The sequence below is a fragment of the Eupeodes corollae genome, chromosome 1 (assembly GCF_945859685.1).
Source record: "Eupeodes corollae chromosome 1, idEupCoro1.1, whole genome shotgun sequence".
NCBI classification, from domain to species: domain Eukaryota; kingdom Metazoa; phylum Arthropoda; class Insecta; order Diptera; family Syrphidae; genus Eupeodes; species Eupeodes corollae.
In genome coordinates, this window is record NC_079147.1 from 238378665 (window position 1) to 238393919 (window position 15255).

The window sequence follows — 15255 nt, forward strand, 5'->3', positions numbered from 1 at the left end:
TGCTGAGAAAATTAAAAAAACGAAATAACGGTTCTATGAGCGGTACCTTTCAAAAGCAATACAAAAATATGCTTTTTTTTTATTAAAAGAAGCCAAGTTAAAAAATAAAATTTTAGAGAAAATTTAAAAAAATCTATCGGTTTATTTTTGAAAAAATTCTTATTTTCGTTTTTTGACCAAAAAAATTGTATGGGGGCCAGTGTTAGTTGTGATCTTAAAAAGAAAATGAAAAAAGAGGGTGGGATGCGACCCACACTGATAACTTCCCATCCCATCTGTCGATTTGTCTTGCTTAAAAGTTTGTCTATATGTACTCGTATCAATTTTTACCAAATTTGCGTCCTTTTTTTGTAGATTTTATTTTTTAGGAAAAAACGGACTGTCGGATTTTTATGTAAAAAATATAAAAATTAAAATATTTTCTGTGAAATAAAATAAGTTTGAAGCCACTATTTTTAATTTTTGAAAAGCTATTTGAGCCGAAAGTAAATTTTTACCAAGTTTTATTATTGTTTTTTTTTAGAGTTTTATTTTTTGTAAGAAAACTATCAATTCGAATTTTTTAAAAATTTTACCAAATGTCGAAAACAATATTTCTTATAAGTAAAAATTAATAAGAAGCTATTATCTCAAATTTTTGAAAAGATGTTTGAGTCGAAAATTATTTTTTTCCAACTTTTGTTAATTTTTTTCGGTTTTTAATTTTTTGTAAGAAAAAACTGTCAATTCGATTTTTTTCAAAATGTTACTGAATGGTGACAACAATATTTTTTGAAAGATAAAAGTAAATTAAAGCTAATATCTCAAAGTTTTGAAAAGATATTTAAGTCGAAAAACAATTTTTACCTACTTTTATTAATTTTGGTTTAGGTTTTTATTTTTTGTAAAAAAACTGTCAATTCGATTTTTCTCAAAATTTTACTGAATGTTAAAAACAATATTTCTTATAAGATAAAATAACATTGAAGACCAAATTTTAAGTTTTTGAAAAGATATTTGAATCGATATTCAATTTTTACCAATTTTGAGTAATGTTTTTTTTTATTTTTAATTTTTAGAAAAAAAAACTGTCAATTCGATTTTTCTCAAAATTTTAACATATGTCAAAAACATTATTCTTCGTTACACAAAATTGTTTTGGAGATGAAATCATATTTTAGTCTTATCTGTATAACAAAATTTATTTGAAGTCGATATCTCTTCTGGTTCTTGAGCTATGGAGGACGAAAAAAACGTCGCGAACGTACGGACGTACAAACGTACAAACGCACGTACACACGCACGCACAGACATCTTTCTAAAAATCTTTTATTACGACCATAGGGACCTTGAAACGTCGAGAAATGAAATGTAAAAAATTTCAATTTGACAAATCGGACCCATTACAATAACTTCCTATGGGAAGTTAAAAAACGCCTAACGCGAATCTGCTCAAAACCTTTACTTCCAAGTTCGAATTCAATCAACCCAATGGTTTAGGCTGTACGAGCGTGGACAGACAGACAAAACAGACCGGACGTTTGATTAAAATCAATTATTCGCACGCAGGAATAGTCAAGAGTTTTAAGTCACTTAAGTACGGACTGTTTAGTTTTTTTTATTTAGGTTTAGCCATAAGATAAAAAATAAAACACCCTGTATTTAAATGCGTTTTACAGCGCAAAAACTCTAGAAACTGATAAGAAAAGATTTCGAATATAGAATAAACAAAAAAATAGAGAACTTAATTTTTTAGATTTTTGTGTCATATTTTTTCAGACTCGACACGACTTATTTTGCAAAAAAAAAAAACAACATCAAACTGTTTTCAAGCCTTGAATATACTTTTCGGTAGTTTTTTTTTTTAATTTCGATGAAATTTTAATGAATATTTTTTTGAGTGTATCTAATGAGTTTCTTTTTTTATATTTTTCTTAAGTTGCTGTCATATGTTTTACCTTTACTTTTACAGGTATATTATGTCCGAGATATGTTTCCAATTTGCGATAAGATAATTTTTCTGTATATTCATTCTATTTATTTGTTTGAACAATCAAACAAATATGAACACGAATTGGTGCGCTTAAGATAATATTGTAAACCCAATTTAATCGATAGTTATCAATCATATAAAAAAAGAAACCCGATTAAAAAAAGAAAGAAATATAATTAATATTACAGAAAATCGATAAACTGTATTGTTGACTGATACAATCTGACTATGACCATTCTTGTAGGCTATTTTCTATAATCTGATAAAATTGTTAATAGTGCGATGGTGGCCTAGAAAAACTAAGTAATATTGTGTAAGGTATTGAGTGCGCTAAGATACAAAAGTTTTATCAAAATCATTCAACTTTTATGTTTGATCTTCAATTCAAATTTGTTAATGTTAAATAAATGATTGAAGATTATGATTAAGTGAGCTTTAGAGCCGAGAGTTGGAAACATTAAAACCGACAAAGAACTTGTGAAAGATTTTGAAATTAAGACCCAATAACTTGAAATATGATCACTGTGAAATGTGGACGCTTCCTTAAACCAATTTATAAACTGTCACAAAATAAATACCTACCTACTTTGTTTTGTTTAAGCATCATGAACCTAATTCGAAAAGGAATAAAACATTTTGATACGATTCAACATTGGAACTTCTATATAAAGGAAAAACTGATAAAAGGTTTTAATTAAAACGTTAAACAAATTCAAACATATTTTTGATATATCCATCGACCAGAATATGTAATTTTATAGCAGCCTTCCATCAAATTTATCTTAATCGTCGCAAATGATGAAAGGTTACAATCCCTAGAAATATATAAAAACATGTACTTACAGCGAATCTTGAATGTCGTATATGCTTCGAGCTTTATTATATTGTCCTTTTAGGGAAACTGGTCACTAATTCATTTTTAAAATTCACTGAGCAAACAAATTAAACTATTTCACTCTATCACTTTGTTTTCCTTTTTCTTTGTTTATTAGAATGACGTTAAGATGTCAGAAACTGACAGCGTCGATAGGCAAGTTCAGAAATGATAAGGTAGTTAATGAATCGACAATGTAGTTGATCTGGTGTGTTTAAGAATTAAGTTGAACAACGAATGCGAAAGGTAAGTGGATCGAGTTGACTCGACTATAGTGTGCTATAGTGATCACAAGCAGGAGGGTTGCAAAAAATGCAATACAAAAAAAGTAGGGTTAAGTCCGAAAAAGAAAATATTTGTTTTTATTACTTAAAGTTGTTTCCTCGCCCTAATATTTAAAACATGTTGTTTTGAGACCCCTACCTAACTGTAAAAAAAAATCTGAAGAAAATTCGAGCTGCGGTAATGGAAAGTCGCCCCAAATCTATTACTAAGGTTTTAACATTTAAGATTTAACTAGGTAGCAATTTACTGAGCGACTCCAAAATTTTAAATCTTTATTTTCATTTTTCTGAATGGAACATTTCTTATTCAAATCAAATGGGGTGGCGCAACAGTCCGTTGTGAACCAGGGCCTAGTGACTTACATCTCTCAACCATTCCTGTGTGCGAGTACTGTTGTCAGGAATGGAAGGGACCTACAATTTTGGGCCGGATCCGAACGGCTAGTTTTGAGAAAGCACTTTTTCATGACAAGAATTACTCTTGAAGGATTTGTCAATTCCTCGCAAGAGGCAGTACCCGCGAAAATTATTTTTTTAAATTAAGGTGGCACAGGCAGGGATTGAACCCAGACCCTTTGCATGACAGTCCAACGCACAAACCATCATGCTACGGGTACTAAGACATTTCTTATTCAGTTTTAATAAAAAACTATCATCCAAACATGTCTAAATAGTGACAGTTTGTGAAAATATTCAAAGCAAACAAGCTTAAACACACCTTTTAATTGGAATTCCCAGCTAAAGACTATAGACCATTCTATCCACAGCTCTTATATGAGTACAAAGTAAATTGTTAAAAGTTAAAGTAGCCATTTCGTGATTTAACTATAGAAAATTTTTGAAAGATGGTAAAAAGATAAAAGCGTTTAAAATTAGTTTCTTTCTTTCAAACTTAATAAAAAGCCCGTGGCGTGATGGTTATTGCGTTGGATATATAGATCTTAGGGCCGAAAGTCTTTAGTAATAAGTATTATAGTTAAAATTAGAGTTTTCGTATGAGACCAGTAAATTAGTTGAAAGTTATGGATAATAGGCTGGTGAGGTTAGGTTATAGTGGCTGTCCAAGATGGAAACGGACACACTTAGGCCAGTTTAATGGCCCATTGTGATACCACATGAATCTTGAGGCTTCCTCCTAAGCTCAATTGATACAGCTTGAGTCCCTTATGAAACGTGAGAGGCTGATTATACCGATATGATTTAGATCGTTAAAGAAGAATTCTTCTAGGTATTTCTTGCGTTTTCGAGCTAGAGCAGGGCATGTGCAGAGAAGATGAAGAACCGTTTCTTCCTCTTCCTCGTCCATACAGCTTCTGCAAAAGTCATTTGAGAATACGCCTAGTCTCGTGGCGTGCTTTCCTATTAGACAGTGTCCGGTTATGACACCTATTATCGAGCTTATATGCGATCTGCTTAGAGAGAGCAAGCACCTTGAACGTTTTAAATCCAGTGTTGGCCAGATGTTTTTTGTGGCTTGACAAGGATAATAGGCTAGTTTTAGGAATTTTTATCTAGCTTTAAGAATTAATTATTAGAAATAGAAACGCGTTTTACTGTCACGCTAAAGGTCTTGGCTTCAATCCCTGGCTGTGCCATTTTATGTAAGTTTTTTTTCAAGGCTTCTGCTTTTTGTCATGAAAATTGCTTTTTTTAAATAAGCTCCTCGGGTTTGGCTTTAAACTATAGTTCCCCTCCAACCCTGGCAATATTGACCGCACACAGGGATGGTTGAGAGTTGTAAGTCGTAAGGTTCCAGATCTCAATGGATTGTTGCACCATCTATTTTATTTATTTTTAAACAGCTAAAAAATGGCTTTTAAATTTTATTTAATCGTTTAAAAATTTTCGCCAGTTTTTAACTAAAAAGAATAACGCAACTCTATCGGCCATTAGTGATAGTGATGACTCCGCGCCGGTCAACCTTTCGCAGAAAATGGGACTCTGCTTCTAATAGATAATTTTTGCTGAAAAATTTAGATATGGAGTCTTTAAAAATACAGCTGGTGTAAGAATTGAAGTCAAACGGCCTACTACAATTTAAGTGAATTGTGTTAAACGACGTACCTCATATCTGGTTAAGTGGATATGTCAACAAACAAAACTGCTGTATTTAAATTGAAGAGCAGTCAAAACTCAGAAGCATTGCAAGAGCTGTCCATGCATCCAGAAAAACAACAAAGACAAGAATGAAGTTTTTTAGGTAAGGACGAGCCCAAACCTTGTATTGGTTGAAGTATGGATCGTATGTGGAACGTGAATTGAGTTTGACAGTTCGTTGCAATCCAATTGCAATTTGCGACGAGCAATTTATTTGCTTAAATTTCCTTTATTTTGGCAAGGAAAAAGCTAATTTGATTACTTTTAGATTAACTTGAGCTATATTTCCATATTTTTGTTAACAATTTGCACAGAATATAGGTTTTAAAACCACATTTATTCATTAATTCGTCGGTCGTTGATCGTTTTCATATAAAAAGTCGATAAAGTGCCTTAAGTATCTAGCACATGCGCTACAAACTACGAACTGCAAATTGTGAATATTCGCATATTTTGACTTTTCTTTCACATGACCATTATTTCTCCATATATTTCCTCAACCGATCTTTAACACAAAAACAATATTAGAGTGGTATAATTTTGGATTATGTTGCTCGTGACCAATTTATTAGTTGCAGTGTGGATGGTATGTGGAACGCGAATAGAGTTTGACAGTTCGCAGCAACCACACTGCAATTTGTTACTACCAAATTGCTTTTACAAAATTGTATTGCTTTAGAGAACAAAATGCAAACTTTGTTAACCTAACATAAGTGTCAATTGGTTTCTTGTGTTTTTGTTTGAAATTGACTTTTTGAAATATGTAAGACCACGTTTGTTCGTCCATTCGTGCATTCGTTGTTCGCTCGCATGTGCAAGGCCCTTAACTAGTTACCTTGGTCAAAATGTACGTTCAAAGAATGTAGTTGACTGCAAAAAAAGTCCCTTATGTTTTCTGAACCTGCCCAATGGACCATCACAAGTTTTACAATTAGTTTTATTTGTTCCACAAAGGAAATAAAGTCATAAAGAACCCGGTGTTTTGTTTCTTATGTTAATAAATTTAATTATTGTTTATACATTTATAAAATGTATTTCTTATTAATTATTCATTATTTCTTGATGCACAATTATTTATAAAAGATTGTCCACACTTTTCGATCAAAACAAAAAATTGACTTGCTAAACATGTTATTTTTGTATTAAAATCCAACACCTGGCTTATAGTACATTTTTATATTCATATTTTAATCACATTAAACGTTCTGTAACCATTTAACTACTAAAGTGTCCATAGATAGATACTACAAGTCGTATGTATCTAAAAGAGTTGTGCCACCAATCTTTATTATATTATGAAGGTTTGATTTGATTTATTAGATTGTTAATTAATGGCGTTGATCTATTTAAAAATATATTTTTAATATGAAGCACATACCATACATATTATGATGGTTTATTAAAGAGATAACATTGTTATTTTTTGGTTAATTTGTATGGTTTTTGTTTTGCTGTAAGTTAAGCTATGAGGCTAGTCAACTTGTAATTCAAGGTAAAACACTAGAAGGTTTCTATGTAGTGTATATATTTAGGTCATAAAAGTCAATTTCAATTAACTTTGGCTATAAATATACATAAGACTCTGTTGTGATAATTTTATAAATACGATGTACCTATAGTGTGTCAATAACGCCTTTGGGCATGTATCTATATTTTAATGACAAATAGGTACCACATTTACTTACCCTACTCCACAGGCAAATTGTTGTCAACTTAAAATTAATTGCATTTTCAAGTTAGGTAGAGTTTTGCAGCCAACATAAGGTTTTGACCCGGTATACATTTAAAGGTGAAAAGATAATGGTTTTATGCCTCAGTAATAAATAGGCATAGCATTTTTATGTTTCATAAGTTCCATACGCAGTCTTAGCTTATAGTTATAATTTTGTTGGCGCCAATAAATGCTGTCACTTATAAGATGGCGATTAAAAAGAAATAAAAATAAAACAATTTCTTTTGGCTAGGAAAGTCGAAGTTGGGTAAGTTCATTATTGTAAAAATGCAGCAGTAATGCAAGATTTGCGTTCATAAATGTAAACACATTGCATTACTGCAGTCGGTAACTCTGTTCGAAAAGAAACAGTCTGACAGCTGACTGCAGTTTATTTTTGTTGCCGCTCTGCAGGAAAATGTCAGAACAGGATGAGTAGTTAAAACAATTGTATGTTTATTAAATTTTTGGCAAAAAATAAAATGATTTGTTATTAATACAAGTTCGTAAGTTGAAATATAATATTTATACTTCATATAAATTAATGAATGAATGAATTTGTTTCATTCAGAAAATTTAAAATAAGTCCTAATAAATCATTTTTATTAGACATTTTGAAAGAATTGTGTTAAGACACTACAAATATACTGTCATACTTTTTTATAGGCGCCAAATTTAATGACATTTATTAACTGTTTGTGATATTGTATATCTTCCGCATTCTTGGAGTAGTTTTTTTTGTTCATATATGCATTGCATGAAATTTGTCGGCATGGCTTGTGCAAATTGTTACATTTTTGAACTCAGCCGTTGTTATTATAACAAATGAGTCAGATGAAATGTTTTGAGTGACGCCAAACTACCGCAGTTAGAAATAATTATATTCACTGTTTGAAGCTGTAGCCACTTGGCTTTGAAAATGTTTGTTTCAATGTTGAAAGAGTACAATTTTCGGGAATGCAATCGTTTATAAATTCAATATAAAAATGGTATTCATCGTTTTCATCTAGAGATTGGTACTTCAAATTTGAAAGCTACCAATCAACTGAGCTTGATAATTTTTACTTCAACCATATTACTGCACAGATTGAATAACAATTATTTGAAAATTCATGCATTCCTTACATTGACGTTAAGTCTTTGAATTCTTTTGAAACAAGTTTTTATTCTTTTTTAATAAGTCTCTTTTTTTTAACTGAGCGCGCACTAAAGAGGTAACGAGTACCCTTATAATGACTAAACACAGTGCGAGCAATTAGGAAGGGAGGACAGTGCGGCTAAAGAAAGAATCCATACACTTTAAGGGCCTTGCACATGAGAGCGAACAACGAATAAAAGAATGGACGAACAAACGTGATTTTACACATTTCAAAAAGTCAATTTCTAACAAAAAACACATTTAAATTATAAGAAACTAATTGTCAATTATGTTAGGATAATAAAATTTGTATTTTGTTCTCTAAAACAAGACAATTTTGTAAAAACAATTTGGTAGTAACAAATTGCAGTGTTGGATAAGAACTGTCAAACTCTATTCGCGTTCCACATACCATCCACACTGCACGAATAATTTGTTCGCGCTCAACTTAACATCAAAATTATACCACTCTTGTTTTGTTTGTTAAAAAGGGTAATTATAAATTGACAGTTCTTCGCTGTCTACGTAAAGAAATAAAACTCATGTGAAAGAAAAATCAAAATATACGAACATCCACAGTTCGCAGCTCGTAGCTAATGTGCAAGATGCTTTAAAGTAACGTCTGAAGTTGGGCTCAAGGAAAAACTGATCAGCATTCCTAGAAGTACGAGTATTACGGTTGAATTGTTTGAGGGGAGGAATACAACTGTCTATTTCACTAGAGCATTGTTGGTAAAAATATCGATAAAACAATCCAGCCCAAAAATGAGAGTTATGCTTGAGTTTTGGATCAGAAGGAGTACAAAACTTCTTGCATCGTCGGATGAAACCTAAACACTTATCAGCATTTTTGACGATGTTAAATACTGAAAGCTTTTCAGTCAATACAAGTACCACCCATGGATAGTGACATTGCGGGTTAAGCTTTTGCGACAGTAGACAGCAGGAACAAGGAAGGAGAATCTAAAAACGAATTAGCGAAACAATTTAATGGGTTTGAAGTATCATACAAGATCATTTATAAAAATATGTGACGGAGTCAGAACGAAGCCTTGGGGCACACCAGCATTTATTTTGTGGGTATCAGATTTGTACCCGTAGTGTTGTACTTTAATTGAACGTTTTAAAATATTATTTCTAACCCAACAAAGAAGACATTCATCAATACTAAAAGCATCGATAAGATATCTTGATGCCAAACTCTTTCAAATGCCTTACAATATCAAGCGCAATAATCTTGTTTTCTTCAAAATGATTTATAGATTTGTTCGGTTAAATAAACCAAGAGACTAGAATCGGATTTATTTCTACGAAAACCGTACCGTACTGAAAATTGATCAGCCAGCGTTTTCCTGACATTGAAAAGAGTGGACGTAAGTGCAATTGGACGATAGTTGGAGGGAGGAAGGACTCTCCTTTTTTAGGGCTAGGTTGGACAAAAGCTGTTTTCCATCTACTCGGAAAAAGACCTGGAGAATAGAACAGATGAAAAGCTTACGCAATGCTTTGTGTGTTATTACACTTCGACTTTCTGTATGCTGCGCGTTTCGTATATTTTTTTTTGAACACCATACCGTCAATCTCGCATTACTACACTCTGATGTTTTTCGCGTTTTTGACACTTCTTGTGAGGATGCTTTGAAAATTCCCAAGCAAAAGAAGAAAGTTAATTGGATTGAAATCTGGAGAAAATCCTTTTCTTGAGAAAAGATCTAAAATCAAATGATAAACCATAGTTTTTAAATTATATAAAGAGAATTGAAAAAACTTTAAAAAATACGATTTTGCGAGACAGAAAAGTTGGCTATCAGTTTGTTTCATAGGGACTGTGGTGAAACCTTCCACAGCTTAAACTACCAAACTAGACTCTTTCAATCTTTCCTTCATTTAATTCGGTTAAAAGGTCTTTGCTCTATTTGAATTTGTCCGGCGGAATATTTCTTGTTAACTCGGAAACATTAGAAACAATAATAAAGCAACACCAAGAAACAAAGAAATGCAAGAAAAAGAAACGTCAAAAACCATCCAAGACAATCCTGAACCCACAACTCTACGGGTTGAGAGTTTTTAACGTATTTCTATTTCTCTTACTTTCTCTTTCGCACTTATTTGCATCTTTCGAAAAACGTCTAAGTGTAATGACACAGTTTGCATTCATTTGAAAAAATTAATTGCAAACGTCAAATGATTGGTGATTGCAAAATTTGAAGTACCAATATTTTGGCAAATTCAATGAATGCAATCTTCACTTCAATATTTCCATACAATCTTGAATTCAATAAATGATTTATAATCAGAACGTTTCTAAGAGATTGCATTCGTGAAGTTAGCTTTCCAACACAAAGTTGTAACGTGTGCTTTTTTTTAGAAAAATAAAACTTTAAGTTGGCAAAATTATTTAAACTGGCGGCCATTTTGTCAGCTGTCAAGTTATTTATTTTTAGTTTGGTTTGGCAGCGGAGATTCTACATGAATAGACTAAATAACGTTTTGCTTTAAGTACAAATTTACTCTCGTAATTTGTTTATTTTATCCTTAACAATATAAAACCAGAATAAGTATTAAATATTGTCATAACTATTATGTTTATTTAACAAACAATTCTAGCAACATTTAAGCTATCAAACACAACATCTGTATCAGCGATAAATTTGTATTCAAATGCATTCAAAGAACTCAATTAACTCAAATTAGCATTTCACCTCACATTTATTTATATGTTTATAAATAAAAATTATTATTTTACTACATTACTATTAATAATTCTAGAATTAAAAGATCTTGAGTTAATGATACACAAAATGACAACTTGGATATGTCATTGATATTTATACACATTATTGATTTATCGGTGTTTTATTTATTTTATTTTGAGATCATTATGCTCGTTTCTACAACAATAAAGTATCCTTAACCTTAAACTTGAAACAAAACTGTCAGAGTTTTATTGCTTTATAAGAAAACAATGTATCATTTTGAAGTCATGTGCTATTAAATGTTAAAAGAGAGAAAAACAAAAGACATTAATTTTATGTGTAATTAAAAATTCAAGTTCAAAGATAAAACAACGCGCTGCAATTAACCGACTTATTTCCAGCCAAAATAAAACCAAAACATTTTGAACCAGATATATACATACATGCATATTATGTTTATCTTCGTAGATGGTCTTAATTTTTGAAGTTTCAAAATCTTCGATTTATCATACTCATTCAGAATCTTAACCAAAACAACTGGATATCCATTTTTCGGTTTCAAAAGTATAGGGCTGCAATTTGACATCTGTCAACTAAGTTCTTAAACCAATATTCTTTTTCAGTTGAAAGTGTGACATTCACGAAAATGGATACCTTTACTATCGCCGTCGCATACAAATTGTTAAAACCTAATACAAAAATGGTGATTCTGCCCTCAGCCACATACCTTGCTTTAAGAGAAGATTATGGTTTACATAATTGTCCACCTACGCAAGCAATTAGCAAAATTGAGAAGAAATTTGAAGAGACTGGATTGGTTACAGAAAGACCCGAATGTGTCGATTCCTCTTCGTTCTCAGGAATTAGGACTGTATTACGGCACATTATGGCGTAATTTGAATATGGATTTACACCTACATCCATATAAATCTAAGTTCACACAACAACTGAAGCCAGAAGACCATTCACAATGTGTCGTAGATACGTCGAATGGGTGCTTGAACAACAGGCGGTGGTGGACGCCGATTTTTCGAACACATTTCTTTATTCAGCGACGAACGTACGTTTGGGAATTTTTGAAGCTTTTTTCGTCATCCATATCTCACGAACAAATAAAGATATCTTAACTTAATTTTGTTGACCAGTGTTATTGTAACTTTATCAAAATTGAAAAAGCTGTATTTGGCTCTAAAGGATGACTTACTTATGAAAGCACGGGCTTGTAAATTTTGCAAAGCGATATTTGCTTTATATTTATGCTGGAACTGGAACAATAGGTCATATGCAAAAAGATGAGTTCAAGCTCTTTAAAAAAAATGCGGAGACTGAGATCGAACTCAAAGTGTTGAGATTGATCCCTCGACGAAAGCTCTATGTGAGAAAGTTCTAGTTTTGATATGCAAAAAGGTGAGCAAACGCTCGATTGGATGTGATCGATCTCACAAATTGTTGATGATAGGTTTCCTCTTAAGCACTATTCACATGAGCACGACCAACGAATGAAGGAATATTCGTCGATTTTGACATTTCTTTCACATGAGAGTTTTTAATTTGTCGCCAATATTTTTTCAAGGACCCACAGCCGAACAACATTCACCACCGAAATCAAAACAAGAACGATTTTTTTAGGTTAAGTACGCGCGATTATTTTATTCGTTGCGAGTTTTGATAATGTGGAACGCGAATAAAGTTTGACAGTTCGTATCAACTGCAATTTTTTTCGCGACGAATAAATTTGTTTTCCTAAATTTATTAATTTGAAAAGTAAAAGTATGAATCGTAATCAAAAAGAAACTATGTATATTTCTATCGTTTTGTTAAGAATTTGTTTAGAAATATGTTTTCAAACGTATATAAACTCACATTTTGTAATTCATTCGTCGTTCGTTGGTCGCTCTCATGTGAATACTGCTTTCTTCAGTTGATAAAAAACTGTCAAAATGGCCGAGTTTCTGAATAATTTTGTTACAAATCGTGTTTATAAAAATAGAAGATGACCACTTGGTGAAGATTTTCAAATATTGTTTAAGATTTAGTGAAAGCGGTGTGCAATTATTGACAGATGAGGTTATGGGCCCAACCCTGGAAACACGAGGTTTTGCTTTGACTTATCACGAAAAAATGAGGATTTTTCTGCGTTATGTAGTAGATCCTATATTTAAAGCGGTGCTGGTGAAGATATTGGTTTCAATCAATCAACGATATTTATGGTGGTACAGCAAGTCGCAACAAAAATTGCAAGCCGTGCAACTGATTGGATCATATTCCCACACACTTCTAAAGAAATAGAAGAGAAGCGGAAAGGTTATGAAGCAGTAGGAATGAGTTTCCTTACGCCATGCCATTGGTGCTCTGGATAGTACAGCGTTGGATTAGTTTCAGACTCTATCAAAATAAGCGATTCTTTTTCCCAGTCCTTAGGATTTATTTTCTTATTTCCAATTTAAGATCTATTTTGCTTTTTAAGCGGGACTTCATAGTTGACACTTTTTTTTCACTTCGGCTTCGCCTGACAGTTTTGCCATAGGAGTTGCATGCTATCACAATGAAGCTTCGACCCCACGTTTAAATTGACAATCGCAAGGAAATGAATGTAATGTTACGTAATGTGACTCCAAACGGAAGCTCTAGCTCAAATTTGCTTTGTCTGACAGCTCAACAGCTTTAAAAAAGACAGCAAACAAAATAAATTTGCTTTTGGAGGGATTCCCATTGGTTATTATAGCCTGTGTAAGCTACTTCCGCTATAGTTTACTTTTTTTACGTTCCATTCTAGAAACGTCATATTGGAAGTGTCATTCAAAGCAACCTTGAAGGCCCAACGTTACGCAGACGAAGCCGAAGCTGAAGCGTGTTTGCGTTTCAGCCATTATGTCCTCGCCCAATTTGTTTTTAAATGCATCTATGATTTTGAGAATAGCATCTCTTTTTCTTGCCTTTAAAACTGGTAACAGCAACTTCTCCAGTAAAACTTTATGTTCCAGGTCTTTTACTAGAAATTCACTAAGATGGTCAGCATTATTGTTTAAAATTACGCTTTCATTTTCGCTTTCAGAAGACATTTTTTACAGAAACTACTTTTTTAACTAGTGCAAGTACAGATAAAGAGATCTTTTGAGATCGTTCCACAAACTGGGTCAGAACTGGAGAGAGTAAACTCGGTTTTTTGCATTTGAAACTGAGTCCAAATCCGAGTCTTCTTGATCGATCTATAATGTGAGCTCAAGCTCGTCAGCTTCTCATCTTTTAGCATATAACCCAATATCTTGAACTACTTCAAGCAGCTGAATGTACAAATTGAGTAACTAGGCTATCGTTGTTTTGAAACAATAAAGTCAAAAAATTGGCTATGTAATAATAGTTTCTTCTAGCAGAGGTTTATCTTAAAGTTGTACAGAGTTCGAAATTAGGTATTTAATTTTTGACAACAGGACAAAGTTGAACTTTTGTAAGGAACTTAATTCATACTTCATGAACACTTCCTAATAAGTTCTGTTAATTTGGTGTAAAGCAACATACACAAGAGGTGTCGCTGGAGTCGAAATATTATATGGATAATGCTGTTTGTGAAAATTTGGATTATAAAAATTCAATAGGGAACAAAATTTCAAAATTATTTATGGTCAAAATTGCGAATTTGAAAATACCCTGACAAATAAAAATCGTTTTAATAATGTAAAAAAAAAGTTTGCACGATTTTTCTATTTACAGCATTTTGAAGTATAGAACTTTCAAAACTAAATATTTTTGAGAATCTAACTACTACTTTAAAAAACATTGAAAGTTGTTGTTTTAGGTGATTTTTTTATGAACGTATCAATATTTTGACGCTTTGTTTTTCTCTTAAATAAATTGCTGTCTTGTAGTCTTATGTTCTAAAGTATTAATCATCTTTTCTATGCCTTTTTATTGAACTCTGAAACAAAATAATTTTAAAGGGTTCTGAAATACAGAATTTAAAGGTGTGTCCAAACTATTTATGAAACAGAGAAATATCAATGAAATGTTTTCCTTTTCTGAAACTTTTAAACAATGTTTCTTAGAATGTTTCAGATAAAAACAATTAAGACTAAATAGTGTCATACAGCATTCTTAAAAACAACTCATTACTCGGAAACTATTTTGTTTTAAAACAGGTTGTGGGTAAACAAACAATATATGGAAAAAAACCGAAGGTTTTTAACGCGTTTTTCTTCAGTTGTAACACATAAAAGTCAATAAATTGTAATCAAAACATGTTTGAATGGTAAGATTTAAATTGTTGAGTTATGTTTTGAAACATACATATTTTCAATTTAGAAACCCCATTTTTGGAATAGTGTCGGAATGCCATAAAATTTTAATAATTTCCCACATATTTATTATTCAATTTAGTTTCTTTATGCAATATAATTTGATTGTTGTCAAAAATGACCAAAAATTTCTGCCGTCTTTCAATTCTTTTTTTATGAAAATCATTTGAGTAGATTTTGAGAAATGTTTG